Source organism: Bos indicus, chromosome 11 (assembly GCF_029378745.1).
Source record: "Bos indicus isolate NIAB-ARS_2022 breed Sahiwal x Tharparkar chromosome 11, NIAB-ARS_B.indTharparkar_mat_pri_1.0, whole genome shotgun sequence".
Lineage (NCBI taxonomy): Eukaryota > Metazoa > Chordata > Mammalia > Artiodactyla > Bovidae > Bos > Bos indicus.
Window position 1 is genome coordinate 75,376,651 of NC_091770.1, and position 19,368 is coordinate 75,396,018.

Genomic DNA, 19,368 nt, shown 5'->3' on the forward strand with positions numbered 1-19,368 from the left:
GAATCCAGAAAGAGCCACTTGTTCACACGATCTGGAGTAGAAACCAACCCACATGTTCACACGGACTACAGTTATAATATGCTTGATATTGTTCTGAGCGCTGTAAACGGGAAGCCATTGAAACCTCACACAATTGATTCTTATCCGTGTAAGTCGGGGGCACCCTGAGAAGCCTTTGACCACATAGAAAAGCAGTCAGTTAGACCTAAGCCTTCAAGATAAACTCAGAATCGAACACTTGTTGAGTTTTACAAATGATGATGGCAGTGAGGTTAAGTGTGAAGGAATCTGAAATCGTACTAATGGGTCTCACTTCCAAGTTTATTTCAAGCCTTAAAATAAAATTAGCTGGACCTCACTTTATTATGTCAACTGTGGTATAATAATGTGAGTAATGTGGCTAAGTGTGTGTATATTCTGTTATTTTAATAATCAGTTTATATTCTGTATGAAAGGGAACACAGGCTCTCTCCCTTCTTCAGAGGTTGGCAGTCACCTGGAGGCTAGGCTTGTGCATCGCTGTAACCTATCCAGCCACCCGTGTTTGCACCCATTAGGCAAATGCTTCGTCTCTCCAGAACTAATCTGCAGAATGGGAATAATGTTACCTACATCACAAGGTGAGCAACAAATGAGATGCCGTGTGAAAGGCATGGTTCTCTCCATCATACCTGCTCAGTAAATAGACCGAGTCTATGCTCATTTAGAACTTTCAGAAAAATGAATGTATCATTAAAATTCCTTAGGAAGCTAAGTTCAGCTGCAGTTTTGATCCAAAAGCATATGCTTAAAGCTGGAAATATGAAAAGAGGAGATAAAAGAGAAAGGTAAGTTTTTGTTTTGTTCTAAAATTCATGTTTCACCTTTCCCCACCACTTCTCAAAATGTTTATAAATATCCAAAAGGAAAACACGGATGATCTGGCAACTGTTTGGTCTAAGCCTTTGACTAGTTTTTGCTTTTCGCAAGACAAGAGAGAGCCCTTCTGTTTGCTCTTGCCTCATCGTCTCCATTTCTGACCCGGCTTCGAAGAGCTTTGCAGGGATGCCTGAAGAAAAAGAAAACCTCCTGCCTGATTTTTCCTTGAGGGTAGAAACAAGCCCAGGAGTGAGGCAGGGAGAGGTGGTGGAGCTGGCCAGGCTGGTACCCAGCCACCCCAGAACACCTGCTGGGTGTTCCTCATCCAGCATCATTCCCTGCCTGATTCCTCAGTTACAGGTTTGATCAGAGGCATGGTAGCCATGCCTTCTCACAGTGAATCTAAAACTGGAGAAGTCATTCCTTGGCTGGGTGAGGGTTAGAAGAGTTCAAACAGGGAGAAAACACATTTTCGTGGTATATGCCCCAGGTTGTATTCATATCCTCTTATCCATCTCCAAAATAAACAAACACACACAAAAAATCCTTCACCCTGCCCCCACTAAAATAAGGAATTAAAATAGGCCAGAAAAAGTTGGAAAATACAGTGTTATTGCCCTTTTACGGTGGTCTCTATGATTGTGAGGCATTTTGTTTTTCCTTAAAACAACACATTTATGAAATGCCACAAATTAAAAATCTCAGTGGGGACAACACCTCACAAGTAAGTGTATCATGAAGGACGGACTAGGACGGACTCTGCACGATTCTCACAAGTGCCAAATAAATTCAAGTTAGCACGGGAAAGAAGCAGCTCCAAGAAAATTAGTCTTCAAAGTCTCAAGTCATAAATCCTTAAAGATTCCATTTAGATCAGTTATAATTCATCAACAAACATATTTAATAGATAGATGCCCAAATATAGCATCTAAAATTCCACACAATGTAAAACTGTGGAGATACAGCGACACAGCGACTGAGTGAAAGGTAATCCAAAAAGCAGCCTTTGATGTCTATTACCTGACACCTTCTCTGGGCATAAACTGATCCAGGCAAATAGTTTTTCTATCAAGTTCTGTGCCAGGCACTGTATTCGGTACTGGGACTCAAAACAAACATGCCCAGATCAATCTTTGGTGGTCCTAAATGTATCCTTAATCCTTTCTACATTGTTTCTGCTCCTCAATTTGCTGTTTATTACACTGGATCAGCATGGAAACAGATGTCATTCAAAAGCATCTAAAAGTTTTTTCTCAGCATTCCAGGAGTAAGAGTAAATGAAAGCAGGTAGGCAAATCCCAAAGTACTGTGAATGTTGGACCTGGTCAATATTCTTATTAAAGCTCACAATCCCTCGAGTAGAATTATTTCATTTAAAATGCTAATTGGCACAGACAACGTGGTACCTGGTACATAATAGGCAGTGTGCTGTGGTGCAAATGAGCTTCCCAGGTGGCACTAATGATAAAGGACCCACCAGCCAACGCAAGAGACATAAGAGGTGTGAGTTTGATCCCTGGATAGGGAAGATCTCCTGGAAGAAGAAATGGCAACCCACTGCAGTATTCTTGCCTGGAGAATCCCATGGCAGAGGAGCTTGGCAGGCTAGAGTCCATAGGGTCACAAAGAGCTGGACACGACTGAAGCAACTCAGCATGCACACAGTGGTGTGAATGCATCGAGACACAGTCTGGAGTCTCAAACACACACACACACACACACACACACACACACACACACACACACAGCTTGAAAAGAAAAGACAAGACAGATTGGTAGTTGATAGATCTAGGCTCAAACTTGGATGTACAGTATAGCTAGATTCATGGCCTTGGGCCAGTTGATTACCTTTCTGAGCCTCATCTTCACTTGTAAAAGTGTGGATAATCCCTATCTTGCAGCATTGATATGAGGATTAGAGGTAATGTATGTAAAGTACTAAAATACAGTGGGCAGCCATAACTGGAAGCTGTTATTATTATATTATTGGGGCTTGATACAGGTTTGATGATTGAATAATAGGCAGATTAGTTGACCTCTAAAATCCACATCAACTCTAAAATTATGATACTAAAAATGGAATTAAAAGTTCACATATCAAATCCACTCAAGGATATTTTTAACAATTGTAATTGTGATGCAAATCTTTTTTCAGAATAAGTTCTGGTAGTGAAACTCACAGAATACAATATATTTATATATACCCTGGCATATTATGAAAATGTTTATGATCAAATTTAACAGGAGAGCTGTCTATGGTCTCTGAGAGCTCCAGGGGTTGCTGCTGCCTTCTCCATCATGACTGCCTCTGTCACCGAAGCTCTCCTTTCTAGAGTACTTCTTGAGGTTGGACACTGTGAGGCAGGTTTTAGCAGTTATCTTGGCCACGATGATTCCCTCCAGTTTCATAAAAGAAAACGGAGGTTTACTGAGATTAAGGATCTTTCCAAGGTCACACAGCTAGTAGGCACCAGGCACTAGACTTCAACTCTGACACTAAGCCCATTCCTTTAGCCACTATGCCATATCGCTGTAAGTCACACAAGCCCTAAAAGCAAAACAGAAAAGAGATTGGAGAGATTTGTGAGGAAATGTACACACAGAAAGGGAAGAGCAAATCTACTGCATTCTTCCTCTGACTGTCTTCTGTGGACTGCATTTTTACCATCTCTCTTCAACAGAGGATCAATGTCACACATCTGTGAAAAAGTAGAAGAATCCACCACTCCCTTGTCTGGGTATATATGCCAAAGGATTGAAAGCTGGATTGTGAAGAGATGTATGCCCACCCATGTTCACAGACACGCACTGTAGGATTTCTCCTTATATGAGCCATCAAAGTAGTCAAATGTATAGGAACAGAAAGTAGGGGAGGGAGAGTGGGCAGTTGACGCTTCATGGGTATAGAGGGTCAGTTTTGCATGATGAAAAAGTTCTGGATATCCATTGCACAAAAATATTAACAATATTGAACTGTACACTTAAAAATGGTAAAGATGATATAGTTTATGTTATGTGTTTCCTTTTACCACTATTTTAAAAAGTAAAGTAGTAGAATATTTATTTGTATATGTGTGTGTATATACACATTTTATGCAATATATATTTGTATATATGTATGTGTATATATTTATATATATATATTACATATATATACACACAAACATTATTGTTGTTGTTGTTTAGTTGCTAAGTCATGTCTGACTTCTGCTGCCATAGTCCACCAGGCTCCTCTGTCCATGGAATTTCCCAGGCAAGAATACTGGAGTAGGTTACCATTCCCGTCTCCAGGGGATCTTCCGGACCCAGGGACTGAACCCACATCTCTTGCATTGCAGGCAGGTTCTTTACCGCTGAGCCACCAGGAAAGCCTACACACCCACACATATATTAACATATTGTTAAAAGAGTCCGTGATTTTAATATGTCAAAACTCTAGAAAAGAATTATAAAAATTGATGCCAGTGGGGCCAACGGCAGCCTTTAAATGTTTAGGGAGCTGACCTCTTGGCCCAAACCTGATTCCGTATACAACGCTCTGCCATTCCTGTTCTAGCTTCTGAATCATCAACTGCTACAGAGTCCAGAGTCTGAACCATGTGAATTTCATGCAAATATCTTCTCTGGTGGCAAATGAGAAATCTTCCCTTTCCCTTCCTAAAGGTGGAGATGCCCCAAGCTGTAAAGTTCATTTCACAAATAATTAATTGTATTGCTCCTTCCAATGATCAACATACCTCATCTTTTTCTGCAGTTTCAATTTCCCTTTTTTCAAGTGATTTCCTTTCTGACCTAGGACTTCAGGAAAGTAAGCTGGTAGCTGTTGTAGAAAGAATCAGTTTGCTTTCAGTGTGATCCTGATCTCAGAAGGCAGGTAAAGAATTCTGACACACTTTTTCTGCTTAACCAAATTATTAAGACTATTTTTTTTTTAGCATATTAGGAGATAAATCCTGATTTCCTAAGTAATAACAAAAGACTATCTGTACAAACTACATTTTCCCAGTTTCTAAACATTTGGCTCTATACGTGATTTATCTGTCCACAAAGAGATTTCTTTTCTTTCTTTCTCCTTTTTTTTTTTTTTTTTTTTTGCTGTGCTGCTTGTGGGATTGTAATTCCCTGACCAGGAGCAAACCCTGGGCCCTTGGCAGTCAGAGCACCAAGTTCTAAGCATTGGATCACCAGGGAATTTCCCACAAACATATCTCTTATTCTCTAGTAAAACCTACATGGTTTCTGCTTTGGTTTAGCCTTACCCACTGCAACCAAAGGCTGGATTTCTTATGCATGGTGTTTATTCCTGCTCCTACCCCTCAAGTAAGCACTTAGTTGACCGATTATAGAATCACAAGATTGGTTATAATTCCGTTTCTCCATCTGACTTTGAACTTAAGTGCTCCAATTATTTCTCCTGATCCTAATAAGTCAGTGGCGTGCTAATGCTTGCCTTGATATTTCTGAAATATACAGGGTATGATTAGCATGGGACTGCATCATTAGAAAGCAAAGTTGAAAGCGGGTGAGCAAAATCATCACTTGCATTTAAGCAAAGCTGCCTGTGCAGTGAACTTACAATGTTACGTGATCCCAGAGATACTATACACTGTGAGTAAACATATACTGTATTTGGAAAAATAATCTGATGTTCCAGAACCTTCTGTCTTTGGCTACTACTGAATGAGACAAGATCCTAGGACGACGGGCTTGTTCTAATATACAAAGTCCAAAAGTCTGTTGAGCCAGATATAACTGAAGACATAAAGAATCCCTGAACCATGATAGGATAGGAGGGGAAGAAAGGTAGAAAGGAAAGAAGGAAGGAGGGAAGGAAAGAAGAAGGGAGGGAAACCTTTAGTCAATTCTGCTGGGTTGGATTGACATCTCCAGGCCAAAAAGTCAGAAAGCTTTAAGGTAAGCCTGCTGGAAGAAAAAAGAAGAAAAAACCCATGCATACACACATATCAAATGAGATGCAAAAAACTACATTAGCTCAGTGGTGTTATCTGTATGCAATCAGCAATAGTGTAAACTTTTGGGAACTAGCAGAAGGGGGGGAAAAAAAAGAAACATTTTAAAATGGGAATGATTTGCAGCCAAATCAATTGATAAATGAAAGAAAAAAAGATGGTACAACTGAATTGATACCAAAGATTTATAAGGTTGACTAAGTAAACAAAAATGGAATGGATCACCATGGAAATGCATGAATATTAAAATAAGCAAGATTTGAATAGACTAATGATATGCCTCACTTAGACTGACAGGTGTTGATAACAACTGTGACACTCAATCCACACCAACATCCACACTTCTAACATGTTTATTCCTAGAAAACATGGGCCAGATTGAAAGGTTCCTTTGGTAAGAGCTCATAAGGAAAATAAATTTTCTACTTTTAAAGGGACTAACTCAATTCTCATTTATCTACTTGAAAAATAAAAAAGGTTTTACCTATTTGCTTCCTGGATATGAGGAGCTGCATTTAGCAGAAGTCATTCTCCAGGGCTCTACTAGTCTTTGTTCCAATAAACCTCTCACAGAACTGAATTCTCAGTTTGGCTTATCTCCTGCACTGAGTACTTGAAGTATGACCACCACTCATTAGAAGCATAATTAAAAAGACACAACCTAGATTCCTCCCTCCCATCACACACAAATGAAAACCAATAACCCTTAATCTATTTGTTACCATGGCTACCATAGGGTATTTTATTTCAGTACAACTCTAGGTATTTCCTTTGGATTGTTGCTTGCAAATGAAAGTTGGAGACCTATAAATTTTCGTTAACTGTGCTACAAATGGAGAGACTGAACAGAAGAAAATGTTTTTCTTAATCATGAATGAATATGGTTTATAAGATGCTTGTGCGGAAAAGTTATTAAAATTGGTTAAATGCATCAGCCCATAAACCAATTTAAATGCCATTAAATTTATATAGAGTTTAAGGGCACATATGCTAGTAATTCTCTGATTTATAGCAGGATGATAAATCAAGTGCACTCAGAAGAGTGTACAGGATGGAGACTATATTCATCAGTGGCACATAGCTTCATATTTGTATAAATGCCTGAAATATATGACTACTCAAACACAGGCATGCCAACCAGCCTTTAAAGTATTCACCTGTGAATTATCCAACAACGTTTTGGCCTAGAGTCGCGAGGAACAATCGATAAAGTTGTTCATCATGCCCACTCCAGAAGAGTAGCTTTGCACTTTCCATTGTAATTTTTAAAAAACATCACGAATGAGGTGGGCTAATTAAATCTGCTGTCATTCATCCTAAACCAAAATAATTCCTTAAATCTGCCGTCCCAGGGCTGAGCTGGAGATAAGACCACACAACAAGAAAAGGAACTCTTAAGTGACTAGACAGATGACTTTAAAGCGACTGAAATTAGGGTAAATACAGCTGTAACCAGGACAGATTTATCACCGCAAGAGGAGTCCGAATCCCAGCGAAGCTCGGCTGGGGAGAGGCTGGCGCCTGCAATAGTGGAGCCTGACTGTCCCTGAGCCGAAGAAGTGGAAGTTTCACGGGCAGCTGCAGCTGGGCGTCCTCAGCGGTCCGGTCCCTCCAGCGCTGAGGTCTCCCCTAATGCTACATAAATACCTGCGTCCACGATTCGCCCCGGGCTAGCCGCGGCGCAAGCACCGTAGGGAGCCAGGAGAGCGTTTGCAGAGCGGCAGGGATGGAAGAGGCGGCGGCTCCTCACCCATCAGCATCCCTAGGGACCCGCCAACTGACCCGTGCCTGCCATTGGGTTTCAGAGCCCAGGAACCACAACTGGCTTCTCCGCTGGCGGACCCAGGCATCCGAGACTCGCGCTTTGGCCCCATCACCGTTGGCTGCAGGCAGGCAAGCAGGCAAGGCGGCGCGTCCCCGCCTTCCCCGGCCGACGCAGACCTGACCTGCCCGGGAGCTGCCTCGGACCTGGGAGCTGCCTCGTACCTATCCGGGATCTCGACTCTGCTCTCTCGACCCCGGGCGAGCGCTCCCCTCCCTCGGGGCCCGGGGCCCGCACTGCCTAGAGCCCGCACCCGCGCCGCGATCGCAGATGACCCTCGCGCTCTCGGCCCGCTCCAGGCCACAGAGACCCGGACGTGAGCCCTCTGCCAGCCGGCACCTCCCGCGGCAGTCAGGGCGCAAGCCCACTCTACCACACCACACATCTCCCAGTCCACACTATCCCGCACATAAACAACCCCTCCCCACCCAACCCCACATCCTCGCCGCCCCACCATCCCGGTACGCTCTCCTTTCCGCGCCCCGCAAACACGTTGGCACCCACAAGGTGCTAAGGGAAGGGGAGGGGGTCACAGAAGGTCTGTGCGGGTTTCCTCCCCGTGGTTTTCACGTTCCTCTGCCTCGAAAGTTACTTGGGATTGAGTGAAGAGACCCGGTCCCCAAATGCGGGGTCTGAGGACGGGAGGGGGCAGAAACCCCAACCTGGCTTCCCGCCGCACAGAGGCGCGCACGTCCCCAAAGGGTCGGGCGCGTAGCCGCCTCCAGAGTCCTGCCCTCCGGTGCCTCCTCCTGGCCCCCAGCCCGGCCCGGGCCCTGGGCCGCTCCAGGGAGGTGGCTTGGAGAGAGACGCAAGCTCTCGGGCCCAGCTGAGAGGGGCTGCTTCGGCGGGGGTGGGGTGGGGGGTGGTCATATTCGCTTCCAGCACCCACTACCACCGCAACATTGGCCCCGGGCAGCCCGGGGGCATCCACACCCGGGGGCAGGAAGTTTTTTCCCCCCCTTTTTTCCCCCTGGAGCAGCGCAGGCGCAAGGGCTCCTGCAGCCTTGCGAGTCCAGACGCGGGAGGCTCCAGCCGCCGCCGCCGCGGGAGCCGAGCCCAGCGTTCCGGGTTCTCCGGCCCCGCTCCCAAGCCCGGCCCGGCCCCACGCAGCCTCCAGCACCCTGGTTCCCCGGCGCCGCATCCTTGGCGCCCTAGCCTGCATCTTACCTCCGGCCGCGCGGCTCTGGCCCCGGCCCGACGCGCAGAGAGTCTGGGGTCGCGAGTGGGCGCAGGAGGGCTGATGGATAGGGGACGGCGCCGGCGGGCAGCGGTGGCTGGGGCCGCTCGGGTCCTGGCCGGGAGAAACGGATCCAGGTCCACCTCCTCCTCGCGTTCCTGCTCTCCGCTTTCTCCCCCCTTTTCCTTCTCCTCCTCCGCCGCCGCCTCCCGGCAGCCCAGGGAGGATGCCCGAGAGAGGGAAGTCAGTCCTTCTGCCTGTCAGCCTGTGCGGCTACGCGCGGCGCGGCTCTCACCGAGGCGGCGGCGGCGGCTCCGGCAGCATCGCTCCCCCCGCCCCCCCGGCTCTCCCCGCAGCCGCGGCGGCCGCGGGGCTGGGGTTGGCTCCGGGCTTGGGGCTCGGGCTCCGGGCGGGGGCTGCGCTCAGGCGCGGCGGCCGCGGGGACTGCGGGCGGGCCCTGCGGAGCCGGGGCCGGGGCTGCAGCTAGATCCGCGGCGGCGGCAGCGGCGGCGGCGGGGGCTGGCGCGGCCGCGGCGCAGGGACCATGCTCCCTTCTGGCTCGCTCCGCTCCGGGTACCGTCTGCTTTAGCTGCGAGGGAGGCGGGCTTCGGCGCGCAGCCAGGGGCGGGCGGAGCCAATCACGGGCGCCCGAGTGGGCGGGGGCGGAGGGTGGGGGAGGCGGGGCGCCCCCGGCCGGGCACCCGGCGCTGCTCCTCCGGCCCGAGGGATCCCGGGCAGCCGCGCGCCGGGGCCCGGGGCGGAGTGCTCGCGGGTGTGTCCATTCGTCCATCCGCCGCCCCCGCCCGCCCCCTGCGGTGGCTCCCGGCTTGCCCAGCTCGGCGGCCGCGCCCGGCAGATGCGCGGCGCTGGGTCCCGGCCTCCTGCGCCCCGGGCCTCCCGGCCCCGCCGGCCCCGGGTTGGCGGACGGGACCGAGGCGAGCTCCCCGGCCGCGCTCAACACCTGAGGAAACTGGCGGAAAAGTTTGAGAACGAAAAGTCCAATCGTCTTTCAGCTTCCGCCCTCCCTATGACACTCCAGCCACGGTAAGGAGCAGGAATTGTCCAGGTCCCTGAAGGACCTCGGCCGGCCCCGTAAATCCTGACCACCGACCCTCTCTTGTCCGTGCAGGTTCGACTCCCCTCGGTGTCCACGGACTTTCCTGTCTACACCGACCCTCTTGAGTCCGCAGGACCCCTCTCTGTTTCGACAGCGCCTGCCCTGGCCACCCCAGCCTTGCATGTCTTCACTGACTCCCGTTCTGTCTACACCGACTTTCTTAGTTCCATCACTTCTCTGTCTCCACGTGCGGTCTCCACGGACCCTAACTTCCACCCTCATAGGAGAGGTTTGGCTAGAGGCCCGTGGCAGCCCCTTTTGCGGGCTTATCCACTGTGTCAGAGCATTTAATTTCAGCACCAGTCTCCCCTTTCTTGGTAGATCTAGATCTGGTTTTTATTCCCTGACCTCTTCCCCTCCTCTACCTTACCCCTTCATTTGGTTTTGATTTCAGAGGAGATGTATTCCTCCCCCCCCCATCCCCCATCTCCAGCCTGAATGTAACGTCTTGTTGGGCTACAGCCTGTGCCTCCCCACTCCCCAGGGCGAAGCCGCAGAGGCCTGAGGCCTGGGTAGAAATTGGGGAGGGGGCTGTGGAAGGTAGGGGGCCTGCTTGTTCTTTGGCTGAAACTGGGAGGAGCCAACCCCGGGCGGGCTCTGCAGGTCCCGCCCTACCACCCCCCCCCCTCCCCCGCTGCCTGGGCCGGGGGAGGGGTGATTGGTAAATCTCTCTCGTTCAGCTCACTCCTGTGATGTCTGAATCCAGGCCTCTGCTCTCCTCGGCTGTGAACTCAGTTCAGGGATTGTGTCTTCTTTAATATCTTGTGGGAAGCAGAGTACAGTGTGGCGGCTGATAAATAATAAATAATAATAGTCTACTGAGGGTAGCCGGAGAACTGTCAGTGAAAGGGAGTGAGAACGCTGGGGAAATGGCCCCATTGGTGTTTCCTGAATGGAGTAACTGCGTTTCCTGAAAAGAAGAAGAAAAAAAAATCGGATGAAGTTTTGGTGTGTGAAGCCTAGGGGAGGGGAGAGGACACAGAGTAAAGGAGTCCACCCTTGATGGTGGGGATCAGCCAGGAAAAGGGGGGGTGTTTTTAAGAGAGGGCGACAGGGGGGTGCCTTGGAGGGGGAGCAGGTCGGAGCCCGTGCAAGAAAGCTCCTCCAAGAACCTGAAGGGGAATACGAGGTGTGGTCTGAATGCTAAGTTCTTAACATGGTACATGCAAAGTGATTGAAGGGTAATGTAGAGAGGAGAAAGGAGAAAGGATTACTTGGGATTTTAAAGAAGGACTCAACACCTCAAGCACTGAAAGCAAAGAGGAGAAGGAAGGCACAGGTGAGTCAGTATTCATTCATGTGGTAGGAAGTGGTCCTCTGAAATGATCTATGTGGGTTCACCCGCTGTGAGCTGTGGGATCCACCAGGCTACACAGGACAGGTGTAGACATTATGGAAATGTGGCTGAGGTTTGCAGGCTAAGGGATAGGTAAGATCTGGCCATTTGAGGTGATCATAACGTCTGACAAATCATTTTCAGTGATCTTCAAATGAAAGTAGGAAATAAGCACTCTAAGAATCCTTCTTCAGCTACATCTCTGGGTGAAGGTGTAAGGATTCTCCCAGTTTCCCCGAGGGCCTTATCAGAGAAGAGAGGCTCTGCTGAATCTGCATCCACCCAGGTGATGCCCAGGGTGCCCATGCTGGAGTGTTGCAAAGCCTTCAGGGTTGGATCTTGATAACAGCTCACCGGGGGTGCCAGCTTGTCAGAAGAATGAGAAAAGCTGTGTGAATTAGAATCACAGTGGGTTTGTCTCCCCTGTCCTCACCCCACCCTTCTCTCATCCCCAGAGCCTGCATGCAAGTAAGAATTTCCAGAGTCTGAAGCCCAGATCTTCCCCTGCACTGGGGATCCATCCAGCTAGGGACTGTTTGGTTTGGACTCAGGAAGGGTCCCCTCTGGTCTAGACATGAACTCTCATTTCAGCTGGAATGCTGTTGTTCGTGTCATCTGTCCCTGCTTCCCCAGGGTCTTGGTGACTGGATCTGGTTTGTGTTGTGTAAGAGATCTGTCTTTCTGCATAGACCTTGCCTGCAGCTGGGATCTGTTCTGGGTTATTCAGGGCCCTACTCTGTGGTTTGGGGATAAGCTCCATGGTTAGCATGGATCTCTCTTCGTGGTAAATAGGATTTGTTGGGTGTTAGATGCCAGAGCTTCTTTAGCTCCGGTTAAGGATTTCTCCATGAAACACACGATCGAGCTATGTGGAGTGAGCTTCAAAAGCCAGCCCTGCCTGTCCTGACAGAGATGCCCCAAGCTGAGCTCTGAGGTCAGGACCATGCTCCAAGTGGCTGGATTGTGAAGGAGTGGACTTGTGGTCCCCAGAGAGGTAGACTGGAATAAACCAGAACATGCATTCCTGGCTCAGAGCATAGACCATCCTTTGTGCAGTCTGTCAGATGAGGACTTTGTGCTGGAAAAGCTACTGCCATCACCCGAATAAGCCATAGCAGGACTGTCTGGGAGTGCCCACTGTGGCTGAGATGGACTTCTCTCCTTGTTTGTGTTTATAATCATAACCACAACAAAACGTTCATTTGCTCAGTGGTTGCAGTATGCTAAGCACTGTACCAGATATTCTACCCACAATACCTGGTCAATGATCAGAGCAAACTGTAGAATTAGTGTTCTTGGCCCCAAGTGCTGTGTCCCAGAGAGGGGGAGTGAAAGTGAAAGTCACTCAGTTGTGTCTGACTCTTTGCGACCTCATGGACTGTATAGTGGAATGGAATTCCACATGGAATTCTCCAGGCCAGAATACTGGAGTGGGTAACCTTTCCCTTCTCCAGGGGATTTTCCCAACTCAGGGATCAAACCCAGGTCTCCCACATTGCATGCAGATTCTTTACCAGCTGAGCCACAAGGGAAGCCCAAGAATACTGGAGTAGCCCATCCCTTCTCCAGCGGATCTTCCCAACCCAGGAATCAACTGGGGTCTCCTGCATTGCAGGCAGATTTTTTATCAACTGAGCTATCAGGGAAGCCCAGAGAGGGTGGGTGATCTGAAATCACACAGCCAGTGAGTGGCAGAGCTGGAAACGGAGTCTGGTTGGTTATTTCCAAAGCCTTTGTCCTTTTCATCACACTCAGCACACAAATGTAGTTTCCTTTGTCATTAACCCAGGTCTTTTCCCTTGGAGAAGACACAGTGGAGGCTGATTTGGCCACACAGAGGGCTGGTGTGGAAGAGGAAAGCCATGTCTCTGATTACTGAATGCACAGGTCACTAGGAAGAGTGGACCCCTCATCAGAAACCCTCAGGTCTGAGAGGACATCTGTTTCCAGGAGAGCAGTGGGTATAAATAGAGCAGGAGCCAGCCTCGCTGCTGGGCGGGTTTTGTGTTTGCTGTTTTGTTTTTCTAACATTCTGCTCCGCTAAAATCACCCTCATTTGGCATCAAAAGCATGAATAAATCCTACATAAGTCACTGTCCCTCCAGTGGTTAATCAATCCATAAAAATCTATTTAGCACCTACTGTGTGTCCTGCATTTCAGCCCCATGGTGTTGATTAGAACAGGAAGTAAGAAGTCACAGCTGCTGTATTTTCGCTGTGGCCACCCTGCTCTGTGGTGAAGACACATGCTAGTCCCGCAATCAGCGGTCTGTGGAGGGCCTCCTGCCCAGCCTTTTGGTGGGTGCTTTCAGGGATACAGGGAAGGTGCAAGGTGCCTCACACTCTGCTCAGCTTCACCCTGCCTGTTTCTGAAAAGGGGTGGAGGCATCCAAATGCAATAGGATTTCCCCCCCACACCCCACCCTTATCCGCATTTTCAGTTACTTGTGGTCAACCTTTGTCTGAAAATATTAAATGTAAAATTCCAGAAACAAACAATTTATAGGTTTCCAATTGCGAGCCATTCTGAGTAGCGTGATGAAATCTCATGCTATCCTGCCCAGGATGTGAATCACTTCTTTGTCCTGTGTATCCACCACCTGCCCATTGAAAGTGAAAGTGTTAATCGTTTAGTCGTGTCCAACTCTTTGTGACTCCAGAGGAAGACTGTAGCCTTCCTGTCCATGGAATTCTCTTGACAAGAATACTGGAGTGGGTAGCCAGTCCCTTCTCCAGGGGATCTTCCTGACCCAAGGATTAAACCCAGGTCTCTTGCATTGCAGGCAGATTCTCTACCATTTGAGCCATCAGGGAAGCCCATAATGTGAATCAGCTCTTTGTCCAGCATATCCACCACCTGCCTGTTAGTACAGGAAAAAACACAGTGCCTGTAGGGTCTGGTACTATCCACTGCTTCATGCATCCACTGGAGGTCTTGGGAGGTATTCCCTGCAGATAAGGTGGGACTACTGTACCTGGTTCTTGTTCTTGACAGAGGCTGAGGTAAAACCTGAGGAGGGAGGAGGTTTCCATGGGAAGCAGAGGAGCCTTGGGCCAGGAGGACAGAGTATGCTGGATCCTTGGATTGGGGAACTCATCCAGGTGTGCTAGTTTCTGGGACATGGCTTATTGTTAACAGTCATTTCCTTTGGATGAAAATGCAAATGTATTTTCTTTCTTTGCCCAAATCAGTGAACTATTAGATTCTAAGATTCAGAGTGAAAGTGGTGGTGTCTTTTTTGGCATTTTCAATGGCAGGAATTCAGCACCTTTTTTTAGTACCAGTTGTTTGCAGGTGGCAGGAGTGCTAATTAGACAGAGCCAGTAGCAATTTTCCTGGATGGTTCTGACTCCCAAACCGACAGGAAACACTGCTTGGGCATTTTAAGAGAGCAGATTCTTCTTTCCCTGCTGATAGAGCGATTCTTCAAACACGGTGGTCAAAGGAGTGGGTTTCCTGGTTGCTCTATACATATTTATTGGGTGCTGAATTGTTCACAGTGACCAAAATTTCATTTTACTTCTTTTGTGTTTAAGAAGGGCCTGATGCTTTTCTATGAGACAGTGTAAAAAGAAGACCCAAATGATTGGGAGGATAGTTGTAAGGAACATTTTATTGGAGTGTTAGAGTAGTCTTTCGATCACGGAAGCAGGCTTTCATGAAAGGGAAAATTCAAGAGACTTTTGAGAGAAGATTGAATCCTTGTAGTTCTTTGCATATATATTTTTTAAGCTGTTTTTAAGAATAAACAGGTTACAGTCCTGCCAGTTCCCTGTTTGACTCCAGAATCCACTGGTGCCAGTGTCTTTCCTCTCTCTCTGAGATTTCAGTAGGACTTGGGGCCAAAACCGTGTCATGAGTGTGGTCATTTCAAAGCCCTATATTGGACCGGAAGTGGAACGAGACCATCCAGGGCGGGTGACTGCCCACTCTGTCACGATGACAGAGATCCTTGTGCTCTCTGCCTTCTGTCTGGACTCAGGCTGCCCGAGAGTGTGGAAGTCCACATGGGCAGTGGGGTGGGGGGGACACAGTGGGAAGCAGAGGGGCCACCATGCAGAGCCGTTGGCCACAAATCTCATTTTCATCAGCTGTTTCATGAAGACAGCCAGGTCCAAGGCTCTGTCTCAGGAGTTATGATTTATTTCCATGTGTGTGTTAGTTGCTGAGTCATGTCCAACTCTCTGTGACCCCATGGACTGTAGCCCACCAGACTCCTCTGTCCATGGGATTTTCCAGGCAAGAACACTGGAGTGGGTTGCCATTTCCTTTTCCAGGGGATCTTTCTGACCCAGGGATCCAACCTGGGTCTCCTGCATTGCAGGCAAATTCCTTATCATCTGAGGAACCAGGGAAGCCCGTTTATTTCAAGTCCCCAAATCGAGGCTACCTGTCATGTTCACAAGCAAAAGGCAGCCCCTCCTCCAAGGGAACAAGTTCACTATTCTCCCCAAAGACAGAGGTGTTGGGAATCAAGCTTCAGGCACTCTCAGATTCTGAGATAAATCTCAGTTTGCAGGTGAAGTATCTAGTTATTTCAGCTATTTTGGGTCCTTTGGAATATGTATCCCTGTATTTCATCTTCACTGCTTATCCCTACTTGAATATGTGCAACTGCATGCACTTTCTGTGTGGTGGGTCTGGGAGGAAGAGTTTGTGAGGTCATGCTCTGGGGAAACACGACTGTCAACACACTGGCCCCAGAGGCCCAGTCCCCAAGGAATCAGAGGCGACAAGGAAGGGAAAGCAGTAGGGCCTGAACTCAGGGTACTTACTAGATATTTACTAAGGGTCTTAATAACTGCCTGAGTCTGTGATAAAAGTCACCATCTGGTCCATCTCTTACTATAAGAAAATATGATATATGAAAATTCAAAATGATAAAACAGAAGGATTTGAAAGTTTACATTACAAAAGGATGCATGAACTGCCTGTAAGTGAGGCTTTTCCCTTTGATATTTAATCTGTGGCTGATTTATTAGACATTCTGTTCATATACAACTGGGCAGAAACACATTAATTTATTTTTATTTATTTAAGACTTGTGACCTGCCTGCTTTCAAGATGTCTCAAGCAATTTACAGGTTAAAACATGGGGCAAAAGGAGACATTTAGGAATGAAATAGAACAGACAGAACCCAAAGGGAGGAGCTGGGTTAGAGGCATTAAGCACACAAGATGAATGGGTTCTACAGATAGGATCTCTAAGGGAAAGCAGGGCAAATGTGCCAGGTTACCTGATTGTATAAAGAAAGGCGCATTTGTATCAGGTCATTAAAGATGTCTCAAATAGAAACTGTTTAAAAAATCAGAGGCTATTACAAATGGAAGAATGTAGTATTATTGAGATAAAAGATTTCTCCTTTAGACTTTGCAGACAAATGCTAATCCTCGACAAGTGTAACACTGCAGGTTTTTATGTTAACATTTTTCACTATGTCTAAACCTTTGAAAAATATTTACCAGATGATTTCATTAAAAATTTTCAGTTCCTTATAGGTTTACTTATTGCCAATTCAGGAAAAGGGTTGGAAATCGGTCACATTTCCTTTAGGTTGCTGTGAATCTTCCTAGAAAGCAACAGGTGTGTATCTTCTAGCTTAACTTTAAACCCTTGATAATTTTAGTGTAGTTTCAGGTCAATTTCAAAATTAGCCAGAGTTTTGGCTAATGTAAAATTTTATTAGAAATAAACAGAACTTAGCATTAGAATGATAGACTAGAGATCTGTTCAGGAAAATTAGAGATATCAAGGGAACATTTCATGCAAAGATGGACATGATACAGGACAGAAGGACCTAACAAGCAGAAGAGATTAAGAAGAGGTGCCAAGAATACACAGAAAAAATGCACAAAAAAGGTCTTAGTAACTTGGATAACCACGATGGTGTGGCCACTCACTTAGAGGCAGACATCCTGGAGTGTGAAGTCAAGTGGGCTTTAGGAAGTATTACTATGAACAAAGCTAGTGGAGGTGATGGAATTCTAGCTGAGCTATTTCAAATACTAAAAGATGATGCTGTTAAAGTGCTGCACTCAATACACCAACAAATTTGGAAAACTCAGCAGTGGCCTCATGACTGGAAAAGGTCAGTTTTCACTCCAGTCCCAAAGAAAGGCAACACCAAAAAATGTTCACACCACCGTACAGTTGTGCTGATTTTGCACGCTCGTAAGGTTAGCCTCAAAATCTTTCAAGCTAGGCTTCAGCAGTATGTGAACTGAGAACTTTCAGATGTACAAGGTGGGTGTAGAAAAGGGAGAGAAACCAGAAATCAAATTGCCAATGTTCGTTGGATCATAGAAAAAACAAACGAATTCCAGGAAAACATCTACTTTTGCTTCACTGACTACGCTAAAGCCTTTGACTCTGTGGATCACAACAAGCTGTGGAAAATTCTTATAGAGATGTGGCTGGGAATACCCGACCACCTTACCTGTCTCCTGGGAAACCTGTATGTAGGTCAAGAAGCAACACTTAGAACAGGACATGGAACAATGGACTGGTTCAAAATTGGGAAAGGAGTACGACAAGGCTGTATACTATCACCTTTCTTATTTAATTTATATGCAGAGTACATCATGCGAAATGCTGGGCTGGATGAAACACCATCTGGAATCAAGATTGCTGGGAGAAATATCAACAGCCTCAGATATGCAGATGATACCACCCTAACAGTAGAACTTAAAGAGGAACTAAAGAGTGTCTTGATGAAGGTGAAAGAGGAGAGTGAAAACGCTGGTTTAAAACTCATCATTCAAAACATTAAGATCATGGCATCTGGTCCCATCACTTCATGGCAAATAGATGGGGGAAAAGAGAAAGCAGTGGCAGATTTTATTTTCTTGGGCTCTAAAATCACTGTCAGGAGTGACTACAGCCATGAAATTAAAAGATACCAGCTCCTTGGAAGAAAAGGTATGACACATCTAGATAGTGTCTGAAAAAGCAGAGACATCACTTTACCAACAAAGGTCTATATAGTCAAAGCTGTGGTTTTTCAAGTAGTCATGTATGGATGTGAGAGCTGGACCAAAAAGAAGGTTGAATGTGCTGAAGAATTGATGCCTTCAAATTGTGGTGTTGGAGAAGACTCTTGAGAGTCCCTTGGACTGCAAGGAGATCAATCAAACCAGTCAATCCTAAAGGAAATCAACCCTGAATATTCATTGGAAAGACTGATGCTGAAGCTGAAGCTCTAATACTTTGGCTACCTGATGTGAAGAACTGACTCATTGGAAAAGACCTCCATGCTGGGAAATTTGAATGCAGGAGAATGGGATGACAGAGCATGAGATAGTTGGATGGTATCACCATGGAGTTGGGACTTAGTGGATGCCAGTTTGAGCAAACTCCCAGGTATACTGAAGGACAGGGAAGTCTGGCATACTGCTGTTCATGGGGTAGCAAAGAATCAGACATGACTTATAGACTGAACAATAATAACAACATCCACATCAGCAGATTGTGTACTATAACCTTTTAATCTTTTTCCTGGGCTAGACTACATCTCCTAGCACCCCTGCAGTTGGACTGTATCTCCCAGCCTCCTTTGCAGTTAGGCTATATTGCTTAGTTTCCCTTTTAGTTAGATGCACTCATGTTAATGAAATATGCATGCAAGTAATACATGCCATTTCCAGACCTGACCCATTAAAATCTGCCCTTGTACTTTGCATGCTCTTTTCCCTCTCTCCATGTTGATGCAGGCAAACACAGAGATCTTGGAAGCTGCAAATTAAAGATGGCAGTGAAACAAAACCCAGGAAGCTCTGGTTTTCTAACTTATTGTTCAGAGGGGGCCACTCACTGATCTGGAACACCCATTTTGGGACTTCAAGAAATAGGAAATAAAATTCTATTATATTTGAGCTGTTTTATTAATTTTGGTTTGTTTGTTTTTGTGACTAGTGTTACCCTAACTAATATAGCAATCAACTGAGCCTCTGAGAGGTGAATTCTCTGGAGAATCTGCATTTTTAACAAGCACCTTAGAGGAGTTTGAGAAGCACTGCTGGAGTCGAAGGGGAACCAATCACTCATGGGTTTAGAGTAGACTTAGTAATATGATGCTATTGCATTTTAG

At 46.8% G+C, this 19,368-nt stretch overlaps 1 protein-coding gene and 1 long non-coding RNA gene across 2 annotated transcripts in view; one reads left to right on the plus strand and one right to left on the minus strand.

The window, feature by feature from the left end:
• The window catches only part of KLHL29 (kelch like family member 29), a 331,050-nt gene extending 321,801 nt beyond the window's left edge, over positions 1–9,249 (minus strand). The window contains exon 1 of the mRNA XM_019970638.2: positions 8,818–9,249. The gene's annotated coding sequence lies outside the window, so the exon portion shown is untranslated. The remainder of the gene's footprint in view (positions 1–8,817) is intronic.
• A 316-nt stretch (positions 9,250–9,565) lies between these two features.
• Positions 9,566–19,153, plus strand: LOC139185822 (uncharacterized). The gene is made up of 2 exons (XR_011569368.1): positions 9,566–9,871; positions 17,856–19,153. It is a non-coding gene; the product is annotated as an uncharacterized lncRNA (long non-coding RNA).
• The last annotated feature ends 215 nt before the right edge of the window (positions 19,154–19,368 follow it).